This window comes from Amblyomma americanum, chromosome 10, assembly GCF_052857255.1.
Source record: "Amblyomma americanum isolate KBUSLIRL-KWMA chromosome 10, ASM5285725v1, whole genome shotgun sequence".
NCBI lineage: Eukaryota > Metazoa > Arthropoda > Arachnida > Ixodida > Ixodidae > Amblyomma > Amblyomma americanum.
Window position 1 is genome coordinate 9,571,103 of NC_135506.1, and position 19,089 is coordinate 9,590,191.

Below are 19,089 nucleotides of genomic sequence, written 5' to 3' on the forward strand. Positions count from 1 at the left end.
AACTGTTGGGTATGACTGCTGCAACAGCTACTCTTAAACACACTGGCCATAAAAGGGGACACATGCGAAAGAAGCCAGCAGGTACTGAAAGAAAGAAAAACATACAGGAGTATATTTTTAAGCTAATGCTGGTTTGGGGGGGAGGGGGTGAATTAAATGTGCAGTCCTTTTTGGTAGGTGGTAAGCATACAGAAATTATTCGAAAATACAACCTCACGCCGCCAGTGGGAGCCGAACCTGCGACCTGAGCATGTCGTGTGGAATGCTCTTCATATTGAGCTATACGACGGCGACTGTGTCTTTTCATCTACTTTTTCAGTTACGGACAATCGATAGGATTAATTAATTGCCACGTAAGTTGCATCCAGCGTTTGGCATGTGTCTGCGTGCGTGCGCTTGCGTACGTTTTTTTCCGCGCCGGCACGGAGTAGTGTGGTTTGAAATACACAACGAGGCAACGCGAGTGTCACGCGCGCACGTAGGCATTACTCATAGGACAGAAACGTGTGCGATTGTGCTCAACGCTTCGGAAGGTTCAGCGTGCAGCAGTCAAGGGCAGGCTTAGAAAGCGATGGAATCGGCTGTATTTAGGAATTCTCGAAGTATCGTCTTAAGAAATCATTTAAAAATGGAGAATGGCACTTGAACGGCCTGTAATGACGTCTCCCGCGGAAAGGACGATATCAGCCTTTCTTCGAAATCGGATCGAAGAATGGAATCTCCGAGGACTTTCGGTACGTCGCGGGAATACTAAGCACTTGGCGGTGTAAGATTGAGTAAAGAGGAAAAACAGTACCGCGGGAATCATGGCGCACTGATGATACGTGATACTATACGAGTTGGATTCTCCGCCTGTGTCACCTAGTTGGCTACCGGCCAGGAACGGCAGCGAATTTCTAGCGTAGTCGCACATCGTAATGGTAACTGCTCTCTTTGAAAAAGGTATGCAGTTTCCTTTAAAGAGAGCTTTTCCAATACTTTGTTACCCTGAGCCAACTATTGGACTCGAGAGCGAGGAGTGAAGTGAAAAATAACGGGCGAAAATTTTCCTAGAAAACATAAATTTGTAAATTTGTTTAAAAGTCCATCGTTCTTCAGGTCATTAGAGCTGGTATCCGCAGGTGAAATTATCAATCAGAATAGTTAAGCAACCACAAAAACAAAATCAACGCGGCATCCGATGCCTAAATGAACAATGTAAATGTAAAAGGAACAATCCTCGGTTTTGGAGAAAAACGAATTTTAATAACTGAGCCGACGTGGATGCCTAAACCTAATGAACGAAGATATCGCCTTTGCAGGCTAAGAAAAATTACTGCTCACGCGAAATCAATAAGGAAGCATATGCAGGGCAAATTGTTGCCTTAAACAAGTCGACTACTTTTCTGCCCAGCTATCAGGTAGCTGTGGCATGTGATAACATCTAGCAGAGGCCCCCTCATCAGGACCCTATAAACCAGTTTTCACAACCGCAGCGCAACACTTGTTCGGTGAAGCCCGCTGCAATTCACCAATGACGGCCCCATGAAGGCGTCATCTATCTGTTCATTACCAAAACGATTCGGCCCCCACAAGCACGGCAAAGCCCGAAGCGATTTGCTTAGAGCGTTGTCATAGTAGCGAAGGCCCAACGCGAGTCGAGGAATCGAATCGAGTATGTTGGTACAACACAACTAGACAAAACAGCACGATGAAAGCAGACGAGATACGGTAGGAAGTTCCATGCAGGTGTGAGATTCTCATCTGCGTTGGTTGTCTCTTTCCTCCGTTGCGTAGTGCCGAAGAGCCGGAAGAGGATTCTGTCCGGTTGCATACTAATACAAAGATCGTAAGTTGCCAAGGTTAATTTATCGATTCTTCGAACTGTGGATGTTCGTAGGAAGTTTCTACATTGATATTAGTGCACCGCCGAGTGAAACTTGGGATTTTGTAATTTTCGTGAGGAGAGCCTTTAATTGTTGTGAAACCCTCCGATGCGAAAAACAAACCGTGCACACCTGGCTCACAGGACGCCACGGAAGCGGTCGGTGCAAGTTCACATCCTCCGCGATCCGGTTCTGCACGCCAGCGGGCATTGCGTGTCTCTGTCTCCTCGTCTCTCTGACGCTATCGCCGCGGCGATCTCAGTTCGCCACCCTTGAACGCTCCTGCCGCAGCTGACTCAGTCGCCAGACGACGCTGTAACGGCGGGCGGGCGCCCAAGCAAAAACAACTGCGCGAATGAGTCACTGAGGGAGGGCATTGAGGAGCGGGCGAGGTTTCTTAGTTATTTCTATTGACATGTACACTAAGGGGATGATAGTGCCCAATTATGGCGCCGGCTAATCCTTTCTTCGAGTCTTATTCGAGTCTTATTTGACGGTCTGTTTGATCAAGTGGGGTTCCTTGTGACATATTGCAGCACCGAAAAGAAGTTGGTGGAAAGTTGCGGAGTTCGAAATGACTATGAAATGGTTCTATAGATTGAAAAGAGTAAAAAGAAGAATAGTCACTTACCAAATCGTTGTGAAAGCAGCGGTCATTATTATCATTCGCACATTAAATGACTGATAACTGATGTTCTCCAAAGAAACTGCAATTTTCAGTTCCTTTCGGTTCCTGCCTAAAGTAGGTTTTCCTGAGTGCTTATTGGTGTCATTGTTTTTAGTTTTGATCCATTTTTAATCCGAAATGTTCACTCTTACGTTTGATAAATCCAGGTGCATGTAGCACGTGCAAAACACAACAGAACATTTTCTGTTGTCCCAATAGATTTTTATGTAGTATTTTGGTATATGACCGTGCAGTAACAAAAGAAATGTTTGTAGAAAGAACAGATTTTTTTTTTGGTATTGTGGCGTCTCTTTTTGCAGTGGCAGACCTCGAGAAAAATACAGCGGTGCGGAAAAAAACTTTTGTTACGACAAAACGATAAAACATTTTGTCGTATTTTGCGCAACATTCTGCCTTTGTTTGCCTATTGTACATATTTTCAGCGTAATCTGGTTACGAGTGCACCACTTTGTGCTTTGGTCTATCAAAGTCCAGTGTGCTTTGCTTAAAAACTATCAAAGGACTCTGTTTACTTTCAGTTACGAGATAGGTTTATAGGATGCGAATTTTGGAAAAGGCGTGCGCTTCGCCATATACTGCTCGTTGGTACACGTGCGGAAAGCTCGGAGCCTTGCGGTGTGGCGTAGTGCCGTGGTTGTAAGGAAAGGAAAGTCGTAGTAACTGTCTCCGGAGACACATCAACAACGAAGTGAGGATGGGATGAACGAAGGAGTGAAAGAAAGATGAGAGAACGAGACGCCGCATAGAGGGTTACCGAAATATTTTTGACCACCTGAAGCTCTTTAACGCGCACCGACGTTGCACAGCGCATGGGCGCTTTTGCCATTCTCCTCAATCTAAATGCGACCACCACGGCAGGGATTCGATCCCACCTCCTTGCGCTCAACTCCCCAGCGCCATAGTCACTAACCAACCGCGGCGGGCACAGAGTTGTGTCCTTAATTAAGCAGGTGGAAGCGACCATGAGTACCGAGTTTGTTGCGAGTTGCCAATTGGCCGAAATTGCAAGGTCATACCAAATACAGTCTCCCGTTAATATGACCCCAATAACCTTCGTAAAAAAAAAGAGTTTACTAGTGCAGTTATTTAGTCTTCCCCTGACGGCAGCTGGCACAAATTTTCTCTAATTTCCTCTGGGGTACATAGTTTTCATAAGCTGAAGAAGGGACGAATATGGGCACTGAAAGATGCATCGGTCGGCCCGAGGAGGGTAACAATGGTTTTAGGCAAGCATTCACCGAGAATTGCTTGCGGCAGTATGCGCAGGCCTCGTCACAACACTCATTTTATTTTGTTCCCCTTCGGCGGCGTAGGGTGTGGATATATAGGAAAGCCGAACCGTGAGACAATTTTGCTCCTACGGACTCTTGTGATCACAGCGCTAACAAAAGCTCCAAACGTATGCACGCCCTTGAGGCCCAGACGTGCCGTGCCATTACGGGTGTCTCGCAGTGAAGGTCACTCGGTATCTGGGCGACATACTGAGGAAGAGGTAACACCGCGCCCCTTGTGTGACCCAGTCCCCAGCGCAACATAAAACCGCTCGACCGGAGAGACGCACTTCCAGTTCCCAGAAGGGACACTGTGAAAAGCAGAAGACATCTCAAAGACGCCCTCGAAGGCCGGGTCATCCGGCTCAAAAGAATAACCCACCTGCCCGGTGGCCCCTCTTTTCACGGAGGCGCGAAGCACGCCGTAACGCAGTGGGCACTGCTGACTGAATGTCGGTTCCACCGTCACTTGTCGCCTCGCCCATCCAATGGCCCACTGACTTTGTCTTCTTCTTCGCCGCCTTGCAGACCACCTCCGTGAGCGGCTCCTTCCGGGAAGCACCGCACAAGTGGGCTTCTGGACAACAACTGCAGTGACCAATCTAGGGCGGCTTCCGTGACGACAAACCAGCGCCCCCCTTTGACGACTGCGGTCCCATCTACGAAGGCGCCTTCGAGGATCCCGAAGATCCTCTTCGTGTCATTGATGCTCCAGGACTGGAATCAGTTGCGTGCATCGTTTGTCCAGGAAGTGCGTTCAACTAGTGAGGACCTCCATCGAAGGCTGCTCTTACTCACGCCGGTAGTTTTCCTTGCACAACTTTAGTCACACTCGAGCCATTATAGATAGCGCGGCCGACAAGCCCGGCATATGGGACACGTGTGAATGGGTGCCGTGGTCCCGGTATCGACACATCACAGACACGCAAGCGGCCGGTACAGGACAGTGGTCTGCAGAGGCTCGTCTTTCTTTTTGGCAGAAGATCGACTTGAACATCGTTGACTGCACACCTGCAGGATCGTATACACTCAAAAGACATGCAGTTGCTCATCGCAACCAAGCGTGCATGGGACAGTATGCTTGACATGCTGCATAGAACTGGACTTCGGCTCTGCGTGAGAAGACCAGGCCGCGGTGACCATCGTCGCCATCCCAGTGTCGTCCGAACGGCACTCGGACAGACAGGGGACAAGCCGAGCGACGATTGCTGGGTGCTATTCGTCTTTTGGGGTGCGGTCCGCTGAACGCGTTTCGCTTGGCTGGAGCTCGCCGAGCCAGCATTGGACGTGACCAACAACCACGGTACACGTCCGATTCGGGTTCTCCCCTCTATTCAATATAGCTTCGTTTCTATCGCTTCGAATTGAGTGTCTGCTATTCACCTCCAACTTGCATGGGCGGTTGAGGACCCTTGCTTCCCCGCTGATAGGCAGTTGAACGCGCTTCCCAGAAGTCTTGCGGCGTACGGACTTTTGGGAGTCTGTATATAGGTTTTTCTCGCAGGAATCTGCCTTCGCTGCGGATATCCCACGCACCTCCATGCTTGGCCTGGGGGCTGGCGGGGAAAGGAGCTGCGAAAACGTTGTCCCTGCGGCGAGTTTCCAATGTTGCGTAATTATGGTCCTTGTGTTAAGTTTTCAAACCTCGTGGCGTTGCGACGCGCTTCGTTTGAGTTCACTGCTGTGTCAGGCCTGCATTTGACTGCGTGCGTGCATTGTGAGGAGGACTTGCAATCTTTCTTTTTCGAGCTCCCTGTCTGGTGTGAGTGGGCGGCCCGGTATAATCACGATGATTTAGGGCTTCTGGATGAATGAGGCCGTAGTTTTGTTTCTTTTTTAGTGACCGCAGTGAACAGGCCAGTACGAATTCAAGTGGATGGAGGAGCTTCCTTAATTATATCGCGCCGTTAATACGCAAAGTAGGGAGGAAGTAGGATTCGTACGGTTCTTTCCTTCTTTTTCTATTCAGTCTTTGTGCACTGTTGCCATCTTCACCGCTTTGCACAGTCATATGGCCGCGTACCAGAGTAACACGTGCCAATAGAAATATGCTTCCATACTGGCAACAGTGTTGTCTTATTCGGCGTCTACACAAGGCCTCTGTATTGGCCGCAATGGCTTGACAGGAGGCGCTTTTTTGATGCCTTGCAGGAAGCCTAAGGGCTAAACTTTCAAACGCCCTTTACCTTACACGATTTCCTTGTACCTCAGGCGATGTGGCCTGCTCACTCTTAATCAGCCGTATGTGAGAGGCACCCAATATTAGAAGCCCGGGCCTTTTGCTGTTCCTTCGTTAATGAGACGTTCGGAGCGACGAGGAACTACTCAGATGCATTCTTTGCCGAGAGAATGTGTCTAATGATAGAAACATATTTATCTAAATGAGAAAATAAAAGACCAATGACCTTTAACTTTACGCCTGCTGAGAAGGTACGCGCGACTACATGCGCTCGTTTTGCATTTTTCGCGCATCGTTTCAAGATACCTTTCAAGATACCTGGGAGAAAAACACAGTTGCTTTAGAAACGTCAATCGTGCTGCGGGAGCCACGAATGCGACCTCTATTGTCGCGTTTACTATAGTAAACCAACTGCGAGCCATCCCTCGGCATTTCCACCTCTGCCGGAGCCGCGCTACTGGGCATGCGCAGAACCAGCTGTTGTGCGGCAAAACGTGCGTTAAGGGCAAGGAACAAGACAAAAAGCACAAAGGTATAGTTGGGCCTACGTTGAGGGAATGAAACTCTAAAATGGTCTCACTAAGCGCTCCTTTGTAAGGAGTGTTCAAATAATGACCAAAGGATAGGGATCCACGATTACTTCTTAACGAATCCTCTCTAAGACGAGGAACATTTTAAAGTCTGTCCTTAAAGAAAGAACATGTGTCCTAAAACCTGTACAAACTCGCCAACGGAGGAGGAAAGGAGGCTGTGAACAAAGTTCCACATGGCTATAGAAGGCAGCGCAGCAGCGTGCCGCGATAACAGGCGCGGCGCAGCGCAGATGACGCTAGTGGGCGCTGCTATAGAAAGTCCTGAGAATAACGTTTTTTTTTTTTTGCGTAAGGCCGGAATGAGAAATTCGCTTGCATGTCAGAATGGTTCGTGATTGCCCGGCACGTGTGTTGGCAATATCGAAATCAAGATAATTAGACGATAGCCAAAATTTCTTTTTACAAACCAATATGAAGTCTCGTGAACTTCGTCTTCAAGTTTGTAGAGTCTGTGCTTGACTCCCCATTGATTACGACCAGGTGTGAAGAGAGCAAATGAATGAGTAGCTCTCAACCCTGGACTCAATGAAGAAGAAGCACCAGCGGATGACTCCCACATTGGTTGATCTTTCTTACCAAAGTCATGCGTACCTATGGAAGGTACAGCTCACGTCAGTTAATTAGTCGGGAGGCAAATTGCAGGCTATATTGTTACTTCAATGATGAGGAGATTCATCGACTACTGTGGCTTGTGGCTGGCGAGAAAGCAGACACAGCTGTGAAATCAGCCCCTCGTTACTTTCATGCAATGCTGTTTATAACGCCATGCAGCCACGAACACAAACACAGCACGCGGTAGAGAGCAGTAGTCCTCCTGAAACGTCATTTTTTTTTACTATGATCACCGACTTGTTAACTGCATCTGCTAAGCTTCCAGACCAGAAGGCATGCCGTCAAGCCACGAACAACTTGTATATTTTGTAATACAACGTAATGAAAAAAAAATGTGGAAAAAAATTGCGTTAAACAGAAAAAATATTGCCTTCCTAGCTCCATTTTGCTGCGCCACATAAGCTTGTGCGGTAGTTTCACTTTTTGATGCAGGAATGCTAGTTTCTAAGGCTTGCATGACAGGTTTCCACGGAAAGTTTTTCGTCACAGATATCAACACTCCCGACCGTCTACTGCTCTATTATAATGCTGATCAAATAAATAAATGCCAGTTGAATAGGAACATAATAGAATTCAATTAAATTTAAAGCTTTGCAATGACGAATTCTCCTCACCCCCCTCCATATCATATATTGCAAAATGATATACTGTAAGGAGCAAAATAAGACTTTTCCAAAAACAAAACATTAATCAGCTTGCAATGCAATAAATAAATACTTGCGTTAGTCGAGGACGCGAGGGTGATGGAGCTGCCAGTTCTCAGAAACGTACAGTGTAGAATTTCGCACCTTTAAGACCGCTTTCTCGTTCACCAAGCTATATTTTGCTTTTTTTTTTCACTGCTTAAAAGAAGACAACCTTTTAACCTTAAACACAATTGCAGTGGGCATGTGGTGGGTTGTACCATCTAAATATCAAAATATTATGCTCACTCATAAATTTAGGAGGCGCTAAGTTGCAAATGTCGCGTCTATCCTCACTCACCACTACTTTTCCATGCTATAGCGTACATTGCATATGCGGTCGCGTAGGTGGGAGGAATGGCTGCCAGTGCTTTTCAGCTTAGCTTGGGAGAGCAGCGAGAGGAGTTCAATTTAAACAGCCTCGAGAGAGCATATGGATTTCTGTAGATCCTGTACCAAGAAGAGGAAATGCGTGGGAACTCGTCCACCCCCACGCTTGTTACAGTCTATATATATCTTTCATTTTCTCTCGTTAAAACCGTGTCCTTGTCATAATACTTCCTATACACATTCCGTATTCGTGGCCGATGCGTCAGTGCGATAGACACGCAGGAGGACAACATCGATCAACACAGTCCGTCACCAGTCGTAAGCGTCATCGGTGGTGATGCATTCCTGTAGCATTTACAACCAGCGTTTCGGCACTGTATATGTAACTGTTTTTCATTACGGCTACTTTGCCTCCTGTCTATACTTCGCCGACGCTGGCGCGAGCGAGTTAAGCAGGCGTTTACAGCGCATCGTTTACAGCACAGTGCGCACTTACATTCCCTTGGGCGGTCGTGTCGGTTCAAGGGCCTTGCCGGACAACCTCTCGAGATCTGTGGCCTTGATCGACTCGCGGTCACCCCGGTCGCTGGCCGCTGGAGCCTGCGGCGAGCAAGAGAAAGAGGAAAAAGATAAACACCAGGATGAACAATGGCTGCTTCAGCGCGACGAGTAATTGATCATTGCGGGCACGCGGAGAAGCTGGTTTATTCACAGAGAAATGCGATGTTGTTTCCAGCATGAGAAATGTACTGTCGTGCACAAGGTGACCTACAAAGCACAAGCGAGCCCATCAGTGACGTTTGTGCTTCATAGCAATTGAGTACTGCGTGATATACATTGCACGAAGCAATACCGTTTCAATATAAGCATCTATGTGGATGTTCATAAGTTTTCCTCCCCACCGGGCTCCCACCGTTTTGTGAAAGGAGCTTCCAGCATATGCTGTATGTTGCAAGTCGTAATGAAGGCGGCCTAATGCGCGTATTTTTCTATGGTAACAAATAATAAAAAGAAACCTGTGATTATGTTCCGAAGCCTTTTTGCTGTTAATGCGCGCCTCCAGTGTGTACGATATCCAGAACTACCGTGTATAGTAAAACTACTTCAGCTTAATTAAGAAACGCATGGCCAGAAACCCGACTGACTAAAATATGTAATGAACCCAATTAAATCGCATACAGCCGGGATGTGAAATGAGGACATATAGTAGAAGAGAGAATATATGTCCTTTTTGTACCCGTACTGTATCGTCAAATTACTCAACATAAATAATAAATACCTCTCTTTCAAATATACACCTATCTCAATGATTTATGTGGTTTTGAGATTCATGGGATTTAACGTCCCAAAACGACTCAGGCTATGAGGGCTCGTGGGCATATCCTGTTCCCAACGCTGCCCGTAAGAGCCGAGTGACTTGGATAAATATCCTTATACTTCTCACGTATATGATAGCATCATTTTGGGAGTGTCGCCCTAAACGCACACCGCTAGTGCCGGCTTAATAGGTGGTCGCGTTATCCAGAACAAAGAGCAGCTGCAGGCACACGTCGAGCGCTTCAAGGGCGGCCCAACGCGCAGATGTGCGACTTGAGGGAGAAAGGAGTTCCGGTCGTGTGGACGTCGAGGTCGTGCCACTGTAAGTGAGTCAGCCTGGCTGGACAACTACTGCTTAAATGCCGGTGACCAGCGCAGAACACTTTACAGCTGTGTAAGGGTATACCTCGGTCCGTCCTCGGGCACTGAGGAAACAGGATGTGCTTGTCTGGTATAACACCCGTATTTGCTTCCTGTCTCAATAGAGCGAGTTGTTGACCTTCGACTCGCTTAGATAGTTCGGAAGGACAGTTCTGTTATTGGGGCTTAATTAACGAAGAACCGCTTTCTTGGTGAAAATAACTTGGTGCGGCGGAACCCACGTTCCAGATACGCTACAAAAACTGACCAAAAGAGAGGGAAAGATTTCACGGTGCCCGTATCGACCTCCTCCTCTACCATGAGCTAGACATCCTGTAGCAAGCGTATGCCTGGCAAAGCGGCTACGTCGGTATGGCGATGGTCTCGGGTTCAAGTGTCCTTAGTCAGAGTAAACTTCTTATAAAGTACGAAGATATCAGGCACATGTATAAATACGCAATTCTGTCGTACCGCTGTGCTGAGAATGGATTTGAAATGTAATTATTTTCGCTGTGAACGTGCATTGCATGCTTGCTTACAGTACTCTAAACTACTCTATGTCTTAGATGCAATGGCTGCCGGCGTGAACTCGCTCACACGTTTCCATTGTTTCTACACTAAGGGAGAGAACATAAAGCCGGGCGATGTTCTTGTGATTTTTCTTAAGGCATTTAAGTCCTGACGAAAAAAACTAAATGTACGGCGGAATACGGACAAGCTCGTTTGCGCCGGCAGCGCGAGAGAACGCAAGGCCGCAAACACACTTAAACAAAACGAACGCTACAAAGACAAAACAGAGAAAACAGGACACAACGTGTTGAGCAAGAAAATTCAATGCGAGTAGCAGCGCTCAAGCCGCGCTGGCCAAGCAAACATGACAGGAGGCAGTTTGTCCCGCATCCGAAGTTATATTTATTACGCTCTGACTTGCCGAAAAAAAAAATGCGACGGGGCAGGGAGCAAGAAAACAAGCTTTCTTACGACACAGCGCGAGGGAACAGAGTGAAGTATGCATAGCTTCCACGAAGGAAAGCCGGAAATAAGATTTAATGCAGCGATCTCCGCAGCCCAGAGCCCGAACCAGCTCAGTGCGCTAATCAGTTGGTCTGGCGTACGGGAATGTCTTGATCAGGAGCCTCTCACAGGGACAGCTCCGACGACGCGTGCGCAAAGATTCTAGAAGGTTCAGAGGAGGTTAAGTACCTGATTCGCTTTCGCAGAACAAGACGGTTGAGCAACGCCGGCAGCGTTAACACGAAATAGTGCGGAGGAAAAGAAGTTTGGGGGTGGGGGGATCCAGCTCTTCCCATGCTCTCGCTTCAAGAGAGACCGACGCAGGAAAGAGGAGGCGTCGACGGTCCCCTTGCGCCAGCGTTATTTATGGGAGTCCCGCCCCGAGTTGGGAAATCGGGCGCGAACACGACAGAGAACCTTCGAACGTGCCTCGCGTCTCTGCCGGGGTGAGCAGCCGCTAGATTTTTATTACTCCCAATATTTCTTCGGGAAATTGGGCGCGCCCTTGTTGCTGTTGTTGTCACTCGCTATTATAGCTTCGTATACGTGCGCGATGCGACGAGGCGGAGACGGAACTAAACAAAACACCTAAGAAGCAACGCTCTTACGGTTGTTCTTGAAGACCACTTCCTGCTTGAAGAAGCTGCGAGAGACGAGAGAATCGCTGCCGTTTGAAATATTTTTCCAAGAAACGGGCGAGCCTCTTTGATCGCACATCGTTGACAGCTAGGACGGAGCAGTATGCAGCTTAATTCATTTGTCCGACAACCAGGATTTTTGATGTAGGTGACTGAACAGCGCTAACAGACGGGACGGGAGAGAAGAACACAGACACAGCGCATGTGTTGTTCTCTTCGTCCCGTCTTTTGGCGCTGTTCAGTTACTTCCATCAACATGCACCAACCAGCCCGACTATGCTCTCTACCGGGAATGTACAGTACTCACGGATTGAAATAGGACATTCGGAGCGCGTGGCCGTCGCTTCATGGAGCGCCGCCCGTAGACGCTCATGGAACCAAGGCGGTGCATTGTGGTATGGCGTGAGAGGGAGAACATCTACAAAGCAGAATTGTTCCTTCCAGTAGCCAATCAGCCGGCCTGTGGTTTACCACATGCCTGCGTGGCACTGCAAGGCTAGCGCTCCGAATGTCCTATTTCAATCCGTGAGTACTGTACACTTCACGCTGACACGGAATCGCCACATTGTAAAGACTGTTGTAGAGACGTCTGCGAACTTATCTAGGGGCTCGAACGGTGCACTAGAGGGTATAATGGACTTATTACGAGTGACCTGGGCTCGAAACACCTTATCATATATGCACATTTGGATAGACAGTAGTTTGCTTTTCGTGTCTGAAAATTCTTATTAATCCCGACAGGCAGATACTAATGTTAGAACGAAACACTTTATAGAGCGTGCAGTGTGAGCGCGCGAGAATACCGTGTGGACATCTGCTCCAAGGTCAATTTAGTATGCATGCAGAACTGTCTAAATTCAGATACGAACGCATATAGGTCTAAAGGTGGTGGTGGTGGTGGTGGGGGAAAACATTTATTGCCAAGCAATACAGACGGGGGCAAACCCCCTAACATGGCACGAGGCAACCCTTAGGGGGCTGCCATTACAGGGCAAAGGACAGCCCTTGGAGGATTTAAGGGTGCCGCGCGCCACACCGATGTCACGTCGGTCATCCGCTTGCTATGTCGCATGCAGTGTTTCCTATGTGCGTCCTGATGTTTTTTCTTTTAGTGGCCAACTTTCGTTGTGAGAAGTATATGATGCTACTATCCTGTGCATTACAGCAGTGGCCTTGTGCGCAGTGAACTGGAAACTCAGAGTATTTACTTTACCAATCACGATTAGCGCGAATCTCGACAATCGCAAAGCGAACCGCAATAGTCGGCGTCCACGCCCGCTCCTGAATATCATGAAAAGCAGTCGGCTGTATATAAATACGAATTAACTCTCCAGGAGAAGAGTACCGTAGCAAATGGATACCCTAGGAAAGGAGTAGAAAAGAATTTGATGTTATAAACACACCCATGTCGGGTTTTATTTCACGCGCCCGGGTGCCTTTTCACTCCCATAGTAGACGTCCATATTGTTGTTGTTGTTGCTGTTGTTGTTGTTGTCGTCGTCGTCGTCGTCGTCGTCGTCGTCGTCGTCGTCGTTGTTGTTGTTGTTGTTGTTGTTGTTGTTGTTGTTGTTGTTGTTGTTGTTGTTGTTGTTGTTGTTGTTGTTGTTGTTGTTGAGGCTGTGTTCATGTATTACGTCGTCCTCTTCCTCGTCATGCTCTTGTTTCAACTTCACGTAGCTAACACGAATAACTTGTCCCCACCTTTCTGCGCGGCCTTTGTATTCAGTGTACGCTGTGGACTTCTGTGCATATGAGAGGGAGCAAAAAAAAAATTGCAAAAAAGTGCGATTTCCTCGTTGTTTCCCCACAAAAGTTAATAAATACTTTTCGACGGCATACGCCACGATAAAAACTATTTTTAAAAAATGCTTGTCCCGCACGTTACGGAGTGAAAAAAAAATTGCACATAAATTGACCTCGCTCATATTGCACACCAATGTACAGTCTTGATCAAAAGTCTTAAGGCCACAGCGTTCAGCTGCAGCGAAATGAATGTTCTCCCGTGTAGCGGATCATTCAAAGCTCAAGTCAAGCAGGAAGTTTCTCTACCGCAGGAAGAAACCTTCTGCTAGCATTTCATGGTCCTTCCGCCTTTAATAATAGTGCCGTAATGGCTTGAGTGCTTTTTGTTGTTATCAAATTGGCCTTGAATCTGTACTGTTTGAATCTGGATGTGGAGTGGGCGGATGAGATTAAGTAGTTTGCGGGCATACGGTGGCCGCAGCTGGCAAAAGACAGGGTTAATTGGAGAGATGTGGGAGATGCCTTAGCCGTGCAGGGGGCGTAGCCAGGCTGGTGATGATGATGATGCTGTCCCGGTGAGTTCACGGACATAAATGCGCAGACACGGGGACACCGGGCACGAGAAAGCGAAAATGTAGACGTCTAATGTACACCGTTTATTAAGAAACAAAACGTCACAGCATTAACGATACTCGACCAAAGTGCACGTTGCACCACATGCCAGAACACGCGCCACAATGCATGCGGACGTCGGTAAGAGCGGCATCCCGGTAGGGTGCACGAGGCGTGAAACAGCGATAACGCCGTCGTGATTGCAGCGCGGATAACGGTGCGACGTGACGCCGCGTAACTGCCAGGAAGAGCGGTTAAAAGTGGCCAGTAGCTAAGCCTTTCGGGGTTACTGATCTAGGAACTGAGGGGCGAACGAACTTCGCCAGCCTCCGCGCCGATAGTGCCGATCTCACGACGTAGATCGTTGCGTAAGGCTTGTTAAAAAAACGAAAATGTGAAGCCAACGGCCAAGCCAAGACGTTGGTTCGTCGCCGGTGGAAAAGGCAGTTAAAGTGGCTGAGCCAGACGGTCGGATGGCGACGCAGACGAGCACAGGAAAAGAGACTTATCTCCGCACCCGGTCGACGCCAGATGCGAACGTCACAAAAGCGAACCTCTCAAGGTAAGGGCGACGAAAATTTAAACACCTGTAGATATTGGGAGAAACCTTGATCGCGTCGTAATGTAGTTACTCTCTTATGAGAAATGGCAGTCCATTCCTAGTCACGCTGCAAACTTCAGATGCACGTCCTGTTGTTGTTTGAGTAGAAGAGCAAGCAATATATATTTTGTTTAAAAAAAATACTTTCTTTCTACCAGCCACAGCTGTACGTGAGTTATGCGACATACCCTAATGTCGGAGTTGGCGTGAATTCAAGCGACCCGATGATTTCTTTCAGCCTATGGCGATATCTTAGTAAAAGTTTATTTCTTTGTCCCCCATTAAGAGATCGCCAGACATAGGCTGGTGATCGAGGCAGTGATCTTAAGCTAAGGTGCAAGGTCCTGTAGCTGTTGAGCGACATCGATTGGTACATTTCGGTTGTGGTTGCCCAGACCAGGTTCCTTAAAATTTTCCAACAGCGATGCAAAACGCCACGCTTCCCGCTACGAATACCCCCGGCCGATTCGGAGTTGCATAGAGCTGTTCATGTTGGCGATGGTAACGAGCTGCTTTTCTGCTGCACCTCATTATATTCACGAATATGTAGTCGGAGGCGAACAAAGCAGGAACGATCAGGAAAGGAGGTGCATACGGGAACAAAATATCCGAAGCTCCGTGCACGATACTCGTAGCCGCAACGGCACGCTCTTCCTCGCGTATAATCCACGAAGGGTGCATCAAGCCACACCGCGTGAGGTTTTTCCGGTAATGGTGGCGCAATAACCATTACGGAAGCGTGCACGGTGCGCCGTCGTGATAGGGGGTGTACGCGGCAGTAACACCAGGTGAGAGCTACGCGGTGAAAGCGGGCGGCTACGCAGACGACGAGATAAAAAAAAAAAAGCAGACGTCCGAGCAGACGAGAAATATAAAGCAGACGATGCAAGCAGCGAAAGCAAGCGTCCGAGAAGACGAGAAATATAAAGCAGACGAAGCGAGTAGCGAAAGCAAGCGGCCAAGCAGACGACCAGAGGAAAAAGCAAAACGCAGACGAAGCGGCCCTATCACGAACGCGGCGTCATTACTCAGTGGAAGGCCCGACGGCTGTAGCCAGAGTTGTGTACTACACACATCCGCACAGCCGTGTACAGGCCGCACCCAATTGTGCGTAGCGCCTATGCGCGGCAGGGCTAGACAGGAAGATGGGAAAGCTAATGAGAGCACTTGTTAGACTCAGCTTTCGCTTACTGCTCGAGGGGACCGCCGGTGGAAGACTGTTGTTGTTTACAGAAGCGACATGCAGAAAACTGAGAAGCCTGCAACCGTTATTGGTCCCGACTGACATCTTGTAACGACGTGACACGTGTGGTATGCCGCTGTGTGTCGTTAGACGAAGGTAGGGTACATCAGCACGCCCCACTCCCTCCGCCGTCCCTCCTGTCTTGAAGTACTTTGCGGCCTGTTCTAGAGAAGATCTTCTGTCGCTTGTGCCTTCGAAAGCTAATTCATACGCATATTCTACCCATTTATCGCACAGGCGAAACGAAAAAGGAAGCGAAAGCGGTGAAGCTGCGTAGGTCAACGTAGGCTTCGTTATCTTTTTTTTTCGTATTATTGTGCGGACTGTCGAACTGAGTGGGGGCCGCTCACTTGGCAGTTGTCAGTGCATACCCTTGGTTCGTTCAAAACATGGCTGGGAGTGCTAGAATATGGCACTGGAAGAGCGCGTGATCTGTTTTTTTTAAATTAGATTTCGCGGGCTCTATCTGAATGCCGCAAGAAAAAGACTGCGCAGGAGGTACAGTATGTTGCTGCTAAAAACTGGATGGTGTGTTTTGGAAACCCCCTACACAGCTTACCGAAGCACGATGAGTGAACGTTAAAAATCTTGCATAGGTAATGTCGGATGAAAATCTAATTAGGCATGAATAATAAAACACTCTTGGTTGCGTCACACGATGGCAGCCAATTAATATGGCTTTCGGTTCAAGCATCTGCGGCCGACTATTTTTGTTTTAACCTTGTCTCAAGTAATGTCTGTCGTCATCGTCTACTTGTACGTTTTTACCTGAGAGGTGTGGTACCACAAGCCGACGGCTCAAAAGACGTATATAGGTCTTGCAGCAAGATTCGTTCGCGATGGACTTGGCTTTTAACTATCGTCTAGCACGTACTAGTGATTGCCCATCGCGGTGGCACGCGCAGTGGTGATTATGGCGCTCGGCTGCTGACTCGAAAGGCGCGGGTTCGATCCCAGCCGCGGCGGTCAAATTTCGATGGAGGCGAAATTCTAGAGGCCCGTGTAGTGTGCGATGTCAGTGCACGTTAAAGAACCCCAGGTCGTAGAAATTTCCGGAGCCCTTCACTAAGGCATCCCTGAGTCGCCTTGGGACGTTAAACCCCCATAAACTATAAACCAAACCAGACGTACTAGTGATTTGCTTATGGCAGGTGAATTACTACACCAGCATTAGTTAGCTCTTGTTTCGCCATATGCTGCGAGCAAGAAAAAACACGGGCGCCGAAACCTCATAAAACCCATTTTACTACGCACACAAATGCGGGTGAACAAATTTGTTAACACTGCGAGTTACTTCCTGCGTTAATCTGTACAACCGGTATCGAGGCTAATAGCACTTTCAGTTTGCAGGCATTGTACTGCTACACCAGCGCCATCTCCCATCGCTGTTTGCCGTGGTCATATTGTTTGCGCGAGCACACACTGCACGCAAGCATGTCGGCCGCGCTCATCGCGAGCTCAACAAGCGGTGGCGGCGGAGAATAAGGAGGGAGTGTCGTCTCGAAGCCGGGAAACAATGGAGCCGGCGAAACGATACTAAGCCGCCCCCTCTCGGCGGCTCTGGGCCCGCACAGGTCCACTTGTTCCCATCTAGGACGAAGCGGAGGCAGGCTGGCGCTGGAGAAGAGAGGGGCCAGTAAGCAGAGTCGAGCATCGCCACATCTGGCGGCGGTGCGCAGGCTACGTGCGCCGCGTTCTTTCCAGTCGCTTATCGGCACGCCCGATCTCGCTGGCGGAATCAGGGAGCAGCGGTGCGGGAAATCAAGATAAGCCGCCGCGAGCGAATTTCTCCGCGCATCCTCCTCCGCTTTCTGATGTCCCGCGCAGCCGGTTTGCGGATCACGTTGCGTCCGTGTGGTTCCGGATCACAGAGGCCTGCCTGCCTGCTTGGCTTCCGCTGGCTTCACAATCGGTTCGCAGTCACGTGGTGTGGCTCTGAATCACGGAGGCGTGCCTGCCTGTCTGCCGGCGGAACCGGCACAGTCGTCCTTCCGATCATCGCAAGGGTGGCTCACTCACTTTCGCTGACCCGTCATGCCGCAGCCGGGTTAACGGAAGCAGCAGCATCGGTGGGAGTGGTCGCTTCAACTGCACTAATGGGCTGTTGGCGATGACCGGAAGCCACGGAGCTTCTCTCGCCACACATGACGACGCGGCCTGCGCGTGCCTTCTTCGAGTGGTTGGTCTTGTTCGTGATTCCGCGGTGGGTGCTCCTTCCTGGCTGCCCGACCGCCTTTATTTGAACGCTCAGGGAGCGTGAGAACTGACCGAAGAGGGCGGGCGAAGCAAGTCAGCACCGTTTTCCGCGTCGAAGTCTCTCAATTGGTTCGCTCTTGTTTCGACGTATAAGTCGTGCGATCTGCATGCGCTGTTCATGACTGCATAATTATCAATCAGCTGCAGTGGTGAAGGTGGAACCTGAACTGGATCCACTGGAGAACCCATGATGTTTAGTTATTCCTATAAATATTATAGTTATGCTTTTAGAAGCACAACTATAACGTGGATATGGCTGCTAAATGCAGATATTTTCGGGGAATAAATGCTTGCCCCTCAATGTTTCAGGGCATAATAGCTAGCATTAGTACTAGACAGCTTCAAAGGCTTCCTTTAAACCTGCACAGAACCATCGCTGGATATCAACTACTTTTTTACAGTTTAGACGTTGTGCTAGAGGTACGGGGATCGATTAACCAGTACCTCCACCAAATGTAAGATGCATGGGAGGGGGCTGTGGCTCAGGAGAACCTAGGTCGCTCTGCAACGTCCGACAAAGGTTCAGGCCAAGCGTTCGGGCTGCGAGCGAGCTTCACACCCCCTGGAGAGTCGTCTTCTTTCACACACACACAGTTCACCACACTCAGCGAGCGTGGCTGCTACGTTACAATAAAATAATTTAAGTGGCAGAAACTACGTAGAGCTTAGGTGGCTCATCAGGATTAAACCCCAGTCGCTCAGGACGCATTTCTAGGGAGGTGAAGTCGTCAGCTGATGTGCGATGTCAGCGCACGTTGAAGAGCCCCAGGTGGCTGAAATTAATCAGGAGCCCTCCACTAGGGCCTCTATCACAGCCCATCTGCTGCTTCGGGAAGTTAACCACGACATATCGTACCACTTCTAGCCCCTGTGTAGTTCCATTTCCGCTTCCTGCAACCTGGTGGTCGATGTCCGGCGATCGTCCCTTGCGTTCCTCTTATGTTCTCTCATGTTTGACGCTTGTCGGACGTTACAAAATTCAAAACAGCAGAGGGCAGTCAAGGAGGACTGGCGTTATCGGGGTTACTATATAAAATGCACACAGAACTTCTCTGCCGAGAATTTTTGGTGATATTTTCTTCGG

The 19,089-nt window shown here is 48.8% G+C and overlaps 1 protein-coding gene across 1 annotated transcript in view; it reads right to left on the minus strand.

Annotated features, from left to right (window-relative positions):
- LOC144107888 (uncharacterized) overlaps positions 1-19,089 on the minus strand; it is an 84,150-nt gene that overhangs the window by 36,250 nt on the left and 28,811 nt on the right. The window contains exon 2 of the mRNA XM_077641110.1: positions 8,718-8,821. The gene's annotated coding sequence lies outside the window, so the exon portion shown is untranslated. The remainder of the gene's footprint in view (positions 1-8,717; positions 8,822-19,089) is intronic.